Here is a 14,347-nt window from a genome sequence, read left to right on the forward strand (position 1 = left end):
ACCCTCCCATTAATTCTTCATATAACTCTGTTTTAGGATAATATCCAGTATTTAGGAACCTACTTGGCAATGTTGTCATTTTTTATTATTGATCTTACTAGCTATTGGAATGGGGTGTGTGTGTGTGTGTGTGTGTGTGTGTGTGTGTATGTATGTAAAAAGAGGGGTTTAATAATCCTTCCACCCCTAGCATCTTCAAGAATGATTGGTAAAAAGATATAGAGGCCATGTTGGTGTCACTGATTGGAGTGAGAAAGCAGGTTTTTATTATTAACAGGGTAGGCTTCTCTTAATTAAAAAAAATTGTTTAGTATTTTATTTTCACCAATCACATAGACAAACAATTCCTAACATTCTTTTATATTTTTAATTTCAGATTTTCTCCCTCCATCCTTCTCATCTACCCTCATTGAGAAGGCAAGCAATTTGATATAGGTTATACATATGCAGTCATACAAAACATATTTCCATTTTTATCATGTTGTAAAAGAAAACAGACCAGAAACAGGAAAAAAGAAGTAAAAATAAAAACCTATTCTTTGATTTAAATTCAGATGACTTAATTATTTCTTCCTTTGGGAATGGATGGAATTTTTCATCATAAATACTTCAGAATTTTTTTGGATCATTGAATTTCTGAGAATAGCCAAGTCATTCACAGTTGATCATGTAATATTGTTGTCACTATGTACAATGTTCTAGTTCTACTCATTTCATTTCATTTCACATCAGCCCATACAAGTCTTTTCAAGTTTTTCCTGAGACATTTCTATTCATCATTTCTTATAATACAAGAGTATTCCATCAAAATTATATTCCATGAAGGAAGGAATTTATGACCAAAGAAGAATTGGAACTCATTACTGAACACCAAATAGATAATTTTGATTATATTAAGTTAAAAAGTTTTTGTACAAACAAAATAAATGCAGACAAGATTAGAAGGGAAACATTTTTTTTACATTTAAGGATTGTGATAAAGGCCACATTTCTAAAAATATAGAGAGAATTGACTAAAATTTATAAGAATTTGAGCCATTCTCCAATTGATAAATGGTGCTCTAAATCACTTTGATCAGAGAAATTCAAATTATGACAATTCTGAGATACTACTACTACACACGTCTCAGATTGGCTAAGATGACAGGAAAAGATAAAAATGAATGTTGGAGGGGATGTGGGAAAACTGGAACACTTACACGTTGTTGGTGGAATTGTGAATGGATCCAGCCATTCTGTAGAGCAATTTGGAACTATGCTCAAAAAGTTATTTTGACCCAGCAATGTTTCTACTGGGCTTCCTTATAGCCTAAAGAGATCATAAAGGAGGGAAAGGGACCTACATGTGCAAAAATGTTTGTGGCATCCTTTTTTGTAGTAGCCAGAAACTGGAAACTGAGTGAATGCCCATCATTTTGAGAATAGCTGAACAAAGTGTGGTATATAAATGTTATGGAATGTTATTGTTCTTTAAGAAATGATCAGCAGAATGATTTTAGAGAGGCCTGAAGATATTTACACTAATGATTCTACGTGAAATCAGCAGAACCAGGAGATCACTGTACATGGCAACAACAAGATTATATGATGATCAATTCTGATGCACGGGACTCTTTCCAACAACAAGATGATTGAGGCCAGTTCCAATGATCTTGTGATGAAGAGAGCCATCTATACCCAGAGAGAGGACTGTAGGAACTGAGTGGATCACAACATAGCATTCTCACTTTCTCTGTTGTTTGCTTATATTTTGTTTTCTTTATCATTTTTTTTCTTTTTGATCTGATTTTTCTTCTGCAGCAAGATAATTGCATAAATATGTATGCATATATTGGATTTAACATATATCTTAACATGTTTAATTGGACTACTTGCCATCTAGGGGAGGGGTGGGGGGAAGAAGGAGGGGAAATTTTGGAACACAAGGTTTTGTGAGTCAGTGTTGAAAAATTATCCATGCATATGCTTTGAAAATAAAAAGCATCACCATTAAAAGAGCTGCTATAAATATTTTTGTATATATAGATTCTTTTCTTTGTTTTTTTAATCTTTTTTGGAATACAAACACTATAATGGTATTGCTGGGTCTAAGCTCTTTCAGTAGATAATTGATGGATTCTTTCCATTTCTATTTTTCTCTCTGGTTCTAGAATACTGGAGCAGTTTTCCTTGATAATTTCTTGAAATATGATGTTCAGCTTCCTTTTCTTATCATGACTTTCAGATAGTCCAAAAAAGAAGTACATTAGCATTTGGTTTATTCTATTTTTTAAGGTATTCATTTCTTCAGAATTTATTTTTTGGTGCCTTCTTTACTGAGCTGTTGATTTTTTTCATGATTTTCTTGCATTATTATCAATTCTTTTCTCAATTTTTCCTCTGACTCTCATTTATTTTTTAAAGTTCTTTTGGGGGGGTCCTTCTGCATTATTTTGGGAAGGAGACCAGTTCACATTTTTCTCTGAAGCCTTGGATAGAGCAGTCAAAACATTGTTGTTTTCTTCTGAGCTTATATTTTGATCTTCCCTATCACCATAGTAACTTTCCTATGGTTGGGATTTTTGCTTATTGGGCTTTTTTGCTCATTTTTCCACTTCTTAACTTTTAATTTCATATTAAAGTTAAGTTCTTTTCCTGGGGTAGAGGGAAACACTGTCCCAAGTTTCAAATTTTTTGTGCAGCTTTTTTTCAGAGCTAGTTTTAGGAGTTGGTAATCTTACAAGATGATATGATCTAAGGAAAAGTGTGTTTATTACTCTCCTGGCTTCTGCTCTGGAAACACTGTTTGCTACCATGGGACTTCATGCTACTATAATTGCAAGCTCTGAGACTGTGACCCAAGATCTGCTCATGGGCAATGCAACAGAATCCTACTAAAGGTTCCCTTGTTATCTCCTGACTAGCTGTTCAAATTGCTTTACTATCTAAAGCCAAAGAGCTCTGGAGGCCATCGTTGCTATGGCTGATTTGGTCACTTTCAAGGCTTGCTGCTGGTTTGCTGGAGTATGACCAGCACTGGAGTATTCTGCACAAGATCCCGATGTGATAGACCTTTCTGATTTTCTAAGTTGTCTTGAGATGGAAAATTGTCTCACCCTGTCCTTTGTGAGTTCTGCCATCCCAGAATATGTTTCAAGGAATTATTTAAAAGTTTTCAGGGGGGAATTTGGGAAAACTTAGGGAGTCCTTGCCTTTTCTTTGCCATCTTAGTTCCAGCCTTAGCCCCACCCCCTCGAGGCTTCAATTTATACAATTCAAGAATGCATTAGCAGTTTTGGTTCCTATTTCACAATGCTGATGCATACAGAGCTTGAAATCCTTAAAAACATCCTATAAACTATGCAAGTATGCCTTCTCTATCTCAACCTTGTAAAATTCACTTTTTATACATAAATTTAAAACTTTAAATTTATCTCGAATTTATTTCATTTTATTAGATTCAGGCCAGGATTTGCTTTTGTTTGTTTGTTTCTTTTGGATTTTAACTCTTTAATCCCACATTTGCTACTTCTTCATAATTTTGTGTCATCTGCAAATTTAATAAAGATGCAACTGCTGACCTTAATCAAAGTCACTTATAAAAATGTTAAAAGTTTTTAATTAAGCATAGCCCTGGGGCAGTCCTTGGAGACTCCCTTCCAAAGTGATACAGAGCCTTTGAAAATTATGCTTTGATTCTGATCATACAATTAAAATCTATCTATTTATATAATGGTCTAGCCTGTATCTCTCCATTTTTCCTATAAGTATAACATGAGAAATTTTATCAAATACTTTGGTAATAAATTCTGTCCAGATTTCTCTGACAAACCAGTTTAGCAACTCTGTCAAAAAAGGAAATAAATGTAATCTCCCACAACTTGTCCTTGATGAAAACAAATTGGTTAATTATAATAGCTAGCATTTACATAGTGCTTACTGTGTCAGTGACTGCTATATATATTTTATAAATATATCATTTGATCCTCAAAATAATCTGTAAAACTGATGCTATTATTATCCCCTCTGGCTTGCAGTTGAGGAATCCGAGATAAAATGACTTGGCACACAACTAGCAACTCAGATCTTTCTGATTCCAGACCCATCTCTCTACCTGCTATGTTATCTAGCTGGTTTTTCTAATCTTTACTTTTCTAAATATTCTAGAGATGTTCTAGGAAATTCCCAGGAATCAAAGTCAAGAATGTTTTTGATGTTTTAAAAAAATATCATGACAAACATTTCTCTTTTCAATTCTGATTTTGGTTTTCTTCTCCCTCTTTTTCTATATTAAATTTGCTAATGATTAATTTTATTAATCTTTTTCAAAGCAACTTTTTTTCTTCTTACTTATTCAATTTTGGTTTATTGTTTTTTTGCTGATTTAACCTTCATTTAAATAATTTCCTTCTTTGTGTTTTGTTTTGTTATAGTAATTTGTTCATTTTCTAATTTCTTTATTGAGAAATCTTTTTTTTTCTATTCTTGCATGTTGAATATCAATATTAAGGGAAATAAACTTGTATTTAAATACTACCTTAATTGCAATCCACAAATTTAATAGATTTTAAAATATTTTCATTATCTTTAATATAACCTATTATAGTTTCTATAATTTGTTCATTAACATAGACATTATTCAACAATTTTTTTTAGTTTTCATATAAGCCCACATGTTTTGATATTTTTCTATTTTTTTATTTTTTTACATTATAATCTGTAAATAGTATATTTACAACGACAGCCTTAATGAATTTATCTAAAACTGTTTTAAGACATGGAACATGTTCTGTCTTTGTGACTAATTCATGTGTATTTGAAAAGAAAGTATTTTCCTTACTTTTTCTTTTCATTTCTTTCCCTATGTTGAATCCAATTTCTTTAGTTTTCTATTCAGATTTGTAATATTTTTCTTGTTTATCTTCCTTCTTAAATCATATTCCATTCACAAGGTATTGATATCTGCCCCTATTATTGATTTTCTATCCAATTCTTAACTCAATTAACTTTTCCTAGGACAGAAAGTTACCTGACACAAAAGTTACCCAAATGCTCAATTATCCATTGATTAAGTGATGATTTATGAAACACTTAAAATCCAGCACATTTGGGAAGTATATTTTAAATTATCATATTGGAGCATATCGAATTTGAGACACTTAGGAGACAGATAGTTCGAGTTATAAAATAGGCAGTTGGTGACAAAGAATTATAGTTCAGGAGATATAGATCTGGCAATCATCTATGGAGAAAGGACAACTAAATCCATGGAATCTGATACAATAGCCAAGAAAGAGGATGAAGAGGGAAAAAAAAGATCCAGATCAGTGGGTTGGTAGATATACAATATTCAAAAATAGCCATCAATTAGGCAGTTTTTACTGTTGATAAGTTTAAGGGACACCTGGACCAAATCTAATAATATGATCCAACAAAAGAAAATGAAAAAGATTGGTCAGGCAGGTTCACCCAGGATAGAAGGATATCATGAAAACTTAGGAAGGAGAAAATATCCAGGATGGGGAGGTAGTTCATGGTGTCAAATACATTGAAGGTCAAGAAAGATAAGGACTGAATTTATAGGCTATAATATTTAGCAACTGAGATCACTGATAACCTTGAAGAGAGAAATTTCAGTTGAAGGGTGATATCTAAAGCCACATAAATTGTTATATATAATCATGATGGAATCCTAAGTGCTATAAAAAATGATAAATTCAAATGATGAATTGAATTCAATGATCTTAGAACAACATGGATAGAGTTGCATGAAATAATGAAGAATGAAATGAGCAGAACCAAGAGAACTTTATATACAATGACAACAATATTGTTTTAAAAATGACTTTGAGCAACTATGTCATTTTGACTGTTATAAAAACCCAAATTAACTATGAAGAATCTATGAAGAAAGATGCTATCTACTTCAAAGAACTGATAAATAGAAGTATGTATAGAATGACTTTATATATATATTATATATATATATAATATATATATATATACACATATTTGTGTCTAATGGTAGCTATCTCTAGGCAGGGGCTGAGGGAGGAAAGAAAAAAATAAAAAGCTACATGATTATTTTATTTTTTATTTATTATATATTATTATATTATATTTATTACATATTTAAAAGCAATAGTAGGTTGTACATAATATATTTACAATTTCATGTGCGATTTTTTTTCTATTCTGTTATGGAAATACTTTTTATTTCTTAATTAAAGAATAAATACTTTTTTAAAAAGATCAGGAAGTGAGTGGGGAGAGAGAAAATGGAGATGATAAATGTAGATGGCTTCTTTTGTAAAGGAATTTGTGCAAGGGAGGAGAAATGTAGGATGATAGCTTTGATGTCAGAGGAAATTGAAAGTTTTTTAGTGATTAGAAAAAAAGGGAATGTTTATAGGCAGCAGTGAAAAGCCAATAATATAGGGAGAGAGATTAGAGACTAGAGTTGGGGGAATAACTTCAGGAACAACCTGTCAGAAGAGATGGCAGAGAATCAAAAGCATTAAATATTGGGGCAGCTTTGGTAAAGATAAGGGCCACTTCTTCATCAGAGACTGGAGCAAAAGAAGAGAAAATGGAGAATAATGTTGAGAATGTTTGAGCAATAAAATAGGGAGGAAAGGAAAGTCATGATTAATGGCCCCTATTTTCCCGATAAGGGAGATGAAATCCATGTTAGGTCTACAGCTGCAAAGAAGGAAAGGGGAGGAAATGATGGAGGAGGTTTAAGAAGAGAAGGCTTAAAATGGACAATGAGGGAAGAAACAGTAAAGACCAAGGTGATATCAGATATTTCAAGTTTGTCATTTCATTCGTGACTTTTCAACAATTCCAACAGAAGCATAGAAAGCTGATGGTGGGGATATTACAGGGATATCACAGTGTATTGAACTGGCTAACTATAGGGCAGGACTAGGAAGGGAGGAAAATGAAATGGATAAGATAATGCATGTAAGTCTTTGCAAATGCTTAAGTCATAAATAAATGTGAGAAATTACTATTGTTGGCCATGAACTTTGTTACTTGGAAAGACTTGCAGGAAGAAAATATATCCATAACTCTAGCTCGGTTTTAACCTATCTTTACAACAATTATGAAATGAAGTACAAATAGAAAAATAACAATAATATTTATCATTGGCCTTTTTGTTGAATTGGGTATAAATTATCCTTTCTTTATTTGTGATAATAAAATGAATTAAAGAAGCAGCTCAGAACAGAGCAAAGACTAAGTCTGAAGTAATTAGAAGTGAGCTCTCAAATCAGATCTTCTACCAACCAGCTGTGTGACTTGAATAACTGACTTCGCTTCCCTGGGCCTCAGTTTCTTGCTATGAAAAGTAAGTCAGCAGGCTGGACTAAATGCTCTTTAAATTTTCTTCTACTTCTGACATCCTGGAGTTCTTATTTCATGACATCAGGGTGTGTGTGTTTCTTTCAATAGTAGATTCTTTTTCTCCTAATGTCTACATTAGATCTATATTAGTCTATAAAACCTGAAGGGTATTGAAGTATTTAGATAAATCCTAGTATATAGAATTATAATCAGAACTCATGAATTCCTTTCTGAGTTCCTTACCATGAACTAACGCTTGGGAACATCATTCAGTTTCTAAGGCTACACCAATTATAGATTTAAGCACAACACGCCAGATATAGGATCATTAAATTGAGTCACTCAAGGTCAATTCATGGTAAAAGAAAAGACTTATAGATCCCTGCCCCAGTTAAACTGGTTATGAGTTCAACCATATGTGTTTTATAGACCCAGACATCAGCATCTCACAAATTACCTTGGAATAAGGTTTTAACGTCACTTAGACTTTGAAGAGAGAAGCCCTCTGAGATTGCTTACAAGGCCAAGATCTTCTCATTCTTTGTTGATGGCACGTAAGAATTGAAAAGATACCTTGGAGTTTATTCCAATTTCTTTATTTCATAAATTCATAAATTTATGATTCATAAATCATAAGGGGCTATGATTCGTCTGAAATTCTAGAGCTAGTTGAGAGCAGTTTGTTGTAGTTGCACAAACATCCCCCTTGGTCCCAGACCTTCATAAAACTCTTAAATGAGGACTAAACTACATTAAAATGTAATTGGGAAATGTTTAACAAAATATATGAAATGACAATACAGTATAATGTTAATTTATGCTTTTCTAAGTCATACGCACCCCACAGATATCTGTTTCTGTTTGAATTTGGCACCATTATGGAATTAACACTGGTCCTGGAGTCCAGAGCTGGTTTGGAACTCTAACTCCATATTTACTAGCTACTGATTGGTGCCTTAGTTTTTTCCTATGGAAATATTATTTATAGTATCTGTTCACAAGATTGGAAAGTACCTTGGAAATGTTAATCACTCTTTAAATGTGAATGGTTATTAGTATTAGTTTATTAGATTAATTATCAAGGACAGAACTAAAAGTAGAAGTCATATCTTGTCTCCCCATACAAAGGTCTCTTTGCTCCATCCTGATGTTTTCTTGATACTCCAAGCTGTATAGCAGGGCCCTGTCTCTGGTCCACCAAGTGGGGCCATACAATATTTCTCCAAACAAACTTCCTGAGCATAGAACTCTCTTTCCAAGTATTTCTGGTATCTTCCTTGCCAACTTTAACACCTTATGCAATCTGAAACCTCAGGAGATACTTTTTTTGCAATAGGAGACAGGTGTGCAACTGTTGAATACTTCTCTCAAGAGAGCTTATTAAACCAGTTCAAGCCAATTAACTCTCTTAGAAAACATGTCGCCTTTCTCAGGAAAACACATCTGTGGCCATGGAACTTGTGGGAACACGCCCTCTGGGAAAATATGGCCTTAGATTATGGAGAATGAACATTCTCCAGGGCTGGAGTCAGTCCATAGGACTAGGAGGCATTTCTCAAATATGTTCCTTCTGGTGAAGGGCCTTGTGATGGGAAGGTGAGGGACAATAGCAGCCATTGAGAACTTAATAATAATAATAATATTAATAACACATTTTAAAATCACTTTAAAGTTTACAAAGCTCTTTCCTCAAAGCAACCCTGTGAAATGAACAATATATTATATATTATTACCTTCATTTGATAAATGAGGAAATGAAGGTTCAACATGCTTAAGCATATTCAGGGTTATATTAAGCATCCTCCTGAGAACTGAAGCTGAAGTCTTCCTACTCCAAGATGACAGCATACTAGACCACCTGTCCATTAATCACAGGGGCCATAATATTCAAACATAGTGGGGTTGGGTGGGCACATGTCAAACCTTGCTTAGGTCACACACTTGTTATGTCTTAACTCTGCTTGGAAGGGTGTGTGTGTGTGTGTGTGTGTGTGTGTGTGCATGAGCATTTAGATTTAGAAATAAATAAATATTTAGAATTAGAAAGAAATAGAAATAAATAAATTCTTAGATTTAGAAATGGAAGGGATATAAGAGGTCATATCCTTTTATTATATTGAGAACATAGAGGCAGAGAGAGCTAGTAAGTGATTGCAGCTGCATTTGAACCCAAACCTTCTTGACTCTGAATATAACATAGTTTAGAAAAGTCTAAGGCAAGGATTCTTAATACCCTCAAGAGGTGTGTAGGTAGATTTCAGGAGATCTGGGAACTTGAAGGAGGAAAAAATTACATCTTTATTTTCATATTTTCTCTTTTTCCATCTTTTGTCTCTATCCTCTATTTGTGTTTCTCTCCCTCTCCTCTCACAGGATCATAGGATTTAGAATCTGTTGGTCCTGAAGAAAATCTTCCACAACATATGTTTCATAAGTCTTACAGATTATAGAAAAATAAAGCCAACTCCTTATGGGACAAGGCTGAGAGGATGCCATCGAAAACGAATTGGACAGGAAGTATCTCAGTCTATCTGAGAAGATGCCCAAAGCTCCTTTGAAAATAACTCACCTGGAATAAAAAAAGACCTAGTGGGAAACACAGACCTAGGAGATGCCAGGCTTGGCATCTGCTCCTATCAAGCAGGCCAGCACAAGGAGACGGCAGGTCTCGAGGAGTTGTGCCAACCAGCTGGCTCTGTACAGGGAATAAACAGCTCTGGGACATGGAGACATTCCTCCTGCCAGAAAACCAGCCTCCAGTTAACCAGAGTAAAGGTGTGCTGTTGATCACGAAGCCCTATGGTGTGAAGCCCCAGAGCTTCCCCTCCCCAGCCCACTATAAGGAAAATCACCCAAAGTACATACCCCTTTCATGGTGGGTAAACTTTGTATATAAGCTATAACCCATGATTCAAAATCAGGTAATTATTTTATTGTCACTGTGTTCTGGGGTTCAAATCCTGGCATTGCCACTTGCTGGTAGAATGAAAGCTCCTTGAGAGCAGGAACTATTTTCATTTCTATCTTTATATCCTCCTTCAAGGCTTAAGATGGGGTCTGGCATATAGTAGGTGCTTAATAAATGCAAAGTCCAGTGCAAAGAACAGATGTCTTGAATTAGTAAGTATATCTTGGTGTTTTTTACTCGTGAGATGTTGGACAAATCACTTAATGTTCTTGGGTTTCAATTTTTTCATCTGTAAAACAAGAGGGATAGGGTGGATGGTCTCTGAGCTTCATTCAAGATCTAAATCTATTATTCTTTGAACTGAAGTAAACGAACTGAATGAATTCCATAAATTGTGTTGAGCAAAACTGATTCTCTAGTTTGCTAGTTCGGCAGATCTCTATGAGCTTTAGTCATCTCACCTGCAAAGTGAAGCTAAAGTAGGACTAAAGCTAAAGCTACTTAGAATGGCCTACTGGCTTGTATTGAAATTCTATGTTAATATGAATTATTATTCACACCTTCTTCCCACTGCCTATGATAGAAGTGTCCAAAAAGTTCCTCTTGGTCTTTTTTGGTTGTTGTTGTGGGGTTTTCTCTTTCAGTTTTTCAGTGGGGAGAGAGAAAATAGAACTAATGATGGCCAATAAATAAATAAATAAATATAATGTTTTTTATGTATAGAAGAGAACAAAATTAAAGTCAGAAGGAAGAATAGCCAAACAGGATTTTTTAAAATAGCATATACAATTTTTTAAAAAAGTAAACTATATAGATATGGAGATTCATATTTCATATAAAATTCTCCTTTTGTATTTGTGTGTGTGTATAAATTTTTGGAAGTCAAAATCAGTATAAAAATAACTTTTAAAAATAGTGTTCCTCTCTTTGATAAAGGCTTAATATATGTCAATCTTTTTTGGAAATCAAAATCAATATTAAAATAACTTTTAAAAATAATGTTCCTCTCTTTAATAAAGATTTAATGTATAAGTCAGTCTTTCAAGGTCAACCACTCCATCCCCCTCCTTTTACTGTTATAGAAATTGCCACCCAGAGAGTTGGCTTCTCCAGGGTCACACAAGGCAGAGGCAGAATTAAAATCCTGACCTTGTAACTTCCAAGTAACTTTCCAAAAAAAATTTATTCTTCCACACAGAAATGAATTTCAACAGTGAAAACATATTTAAGTTTGAGACATGACTATTGGTGGAAAGGAAAAAGTCACAAGGTTAAATAAAAGAATCCTTCACCTCAAGTTGTTTATAATCTGGTAAAAGAGAGTGATCACACAAGTATTCACTTGAATGATTTTCAGTGGCAGGGAGAACAAACATTTATTACAGATTTATCAATTTTTATTAAAGGCTGCTTGAAAATATTGTGGATAGAGTGCTAGATCTGGAAGCAGAAACTCGTGTGTTCAGTCTGACCTCCAATACTGGCTATGTGATCTTGGACAAGTCATTTGTGAGAGTCAAATGAACTGTTTATAAAGTACTATGGGCCTGGCATGTAGTAGGCACAAAATAAAATGCATAAACTCTCTTCCATCCTCCTTGCCTTACTAAATGCTTACCGTGGGCTGGGTACTATGCTAAGTTTACAAATATCAGATTTGATCCTTGTGAGATAGATAAGTCCTAGTGAGCAAGAGTCATATCTAGATGAAAGGTTGAGGTTCCAGGCAGCTATTTTATAACGTGCCCAGCAAAGTCTACTTTCTACCACTGCCATGGAGGACTAATGTGGCCTGAATTATGCAAGGTCCGTTGCTCAATGCTTCTGAGAAGAGGAAATGGTAAGTGACTCTACATCTGAACTCGGGAGCCATTAGCCGGGATACCAAGCTGATTTTTTGTCAACCAAAAAGCATTTATTAGACACCTACTATGTTCCAAGGGCCTAATATGCCAGGGACTAGAACTGTGATTTGTGACTCCCAGATAAGGAAACTCCCTCTGCTTATGTAAGTCAGCCCCATTTCTGAAATTTAAGCGTCTTAGACCAGTATGAGTTAGACATGGGACATGACCCTGAAGTAGGCTCTCAATCCCCTATATAAGGCTGCTTTATTAATTCTAATCACAAAAAATGAACATGACCTGATTTAAGGCCCAGAGGCCCAGACTTTGTGAAAGGAGAATGGAAACCCTTGAGGACAGGGATTATTTTAATTTGCTTCTCTTTGTTTTTGTTCAATTGGGTCAGATGCTTCATGTCCATGGCATGTTGGCAAAGATACTGCAGTGGTTTGCCATTCTTCTCCAGTGTGATAAGGCAAACAGAGTTAAATAGCTTGTCCAGGTTCACACAGCTATTAAGTGTCTCAGGTCAGTACTCTATCCACTGGGCCATCCTCCTAGGCAAAGAGAAATTAAGTGACACAATCTCTAAGACAAACAGCTACTAAATGTCGGAGGCCAGATTTGAGCTCAGGTCTTTGTGACTCCTAACTGTCCCCTGGCTTCCTTCAAATTCCAGCTTTAATTCCATTCAGGAGAACTTTTCTGCTGTCACTCCCACACAGATTACCTCCATTAACACTATATATATATATATATATATATATATATATATATATATATATATATCTTGAATGTATATAGTTAATTTATATATTATAGCATATATAGATAATAAACAATATATTATAATATCATAGCTTAATTATAGTTAATTTACATGTTGTCTTCTTCATTAGATTGCAAGCTCCTCGAGAGCAGGGACTTCTTTGGATCCCTTAGCACAGTGCCTGGCTCCTAAATAACTGCTTGATTACTCTTGTTTATTGACTAAAACCCAGACTTGGGAAAGTGGAATTAAACAGTAGAGAAGATGGTGGAATGTTTTTCTCTTAGAGGGATAGTAAGCCTTGAGTTGGAATATAATCTAGGGATCACCTAATCCAATTGCCTCATTTTATAGAGACAGGAAACCAAGGCCCCTCAAAGTTACAATGATAATAAGGAGCCAAGCTGGGATTTGGATTTAGGTCCACTGATTCCAAAGCAGAGAAACTTTGCATCACACTGGACCACCAAACTTGAATTGGAATCCTAGTTCTGAGGAACTGATTAGAAGATCATTGGAGCTAGAGTGGATCTGGTCATGGTTACAGAAAGAGAAGAGACCGATTCAGTGAGAAGGGTTGAGCTGTAGGATGATGGACAAATTGTCTCAATTGAGGCTCCTCATCTGTAAGATAGGGGTTATTTCTAATCTTACCCTAACAGGAGGGCAGCTTGATGGTGCAGTGGATGGAATGCTGGGCGTGGAGTCAAGAAGATTCATTTTCCTGAATTCAAATCTGGCCTCAGACACTTACCAGCTGTGTGACTCTGTTTGCCTCAGTTTTCTCATCTTTAAAAATAAGCTAGAAAAGGAAATGGGCAAACTACTCTAGTATCTTTGCCAAAAAACTTCAAACGAAGAGCTGAACTGAACAAAACAACAATCCTGAGTTAGTTATTTTCCAGTGAGATCACATAATGCTTAAAGCATAATATAAACGTAAGTTGATATCCTTATTAGTATTCAGAAATTCAGGACAGTGAAGGTGGTCCAGCTTTGGACCTGAAGCTGAGGAAGGCAGCTGTAGAGGGATAAAATCACTGAGGGCCTGTGCTCTCAGCTAACCACACAGCAGCAGCAAGACTTTCAGCAGTAACCACAGCCCCAGCTTGCCAGTCCAGATCAACTTCACTGAAGCCAATCAAGCTTAATTAGCAGATCCTCTGAGCTGTCAAGCTTCCATTTCTGACTCGGGGGCCTGGACTAACACAGAAGGCAAATGACTGATGTTGTACTTACCTCCCTTGTTTCCTAGATCATAGGGAGCCCTGAACTTATGACATACCATGTCTGCTCTGTGTCAAATGGCACTCTCCATGGGAATTAAACAAATTCCCAAGCAAGGCCTGCAGTCAGTCAGTCAGTCACCACAGAAGCAGGCGCACTGACTGGGCTACCCTGAAGAGGAGGAAAAGCAATTGCTTGAACCACAAAGAGTAGTTGGGGTAAAACTTGATACAGCATTTGAAAGCCTGCTGCTAAAAGACCCTCCTCAAT

General features: G+C 35.2%; 1 protein-coding gene across 1 annotated transcript in view; it reads right to left on the reverse strand.

Moving 5' to 3' along the window:
* ENPP6 (ectonucleotide pyrophosphatase/phosphodiesterase 6) overlaps nucleotides 1–14,347 on the reverse strand; it is a 160,801-nt gene that overhangs the window by 74,100 nt on the left and 72,354 nt on the right. The gene's annotated exons all lie outside the window — the stretch shown is intronic.

Source organism: Sarcophilus harrisii, chromosome 6, assembly GCF_902635505.1.
Source record: "Sarcophilus harrisii chromosome 6, mSarHar1.11, whole genome shotgun sequence".
NCBI lineage: Eukaryota > Metazoa > Chordata > Mammalia > Dasyuromorphia > Dasyuridae > Sarcophilus > Sarcophilus harrisii.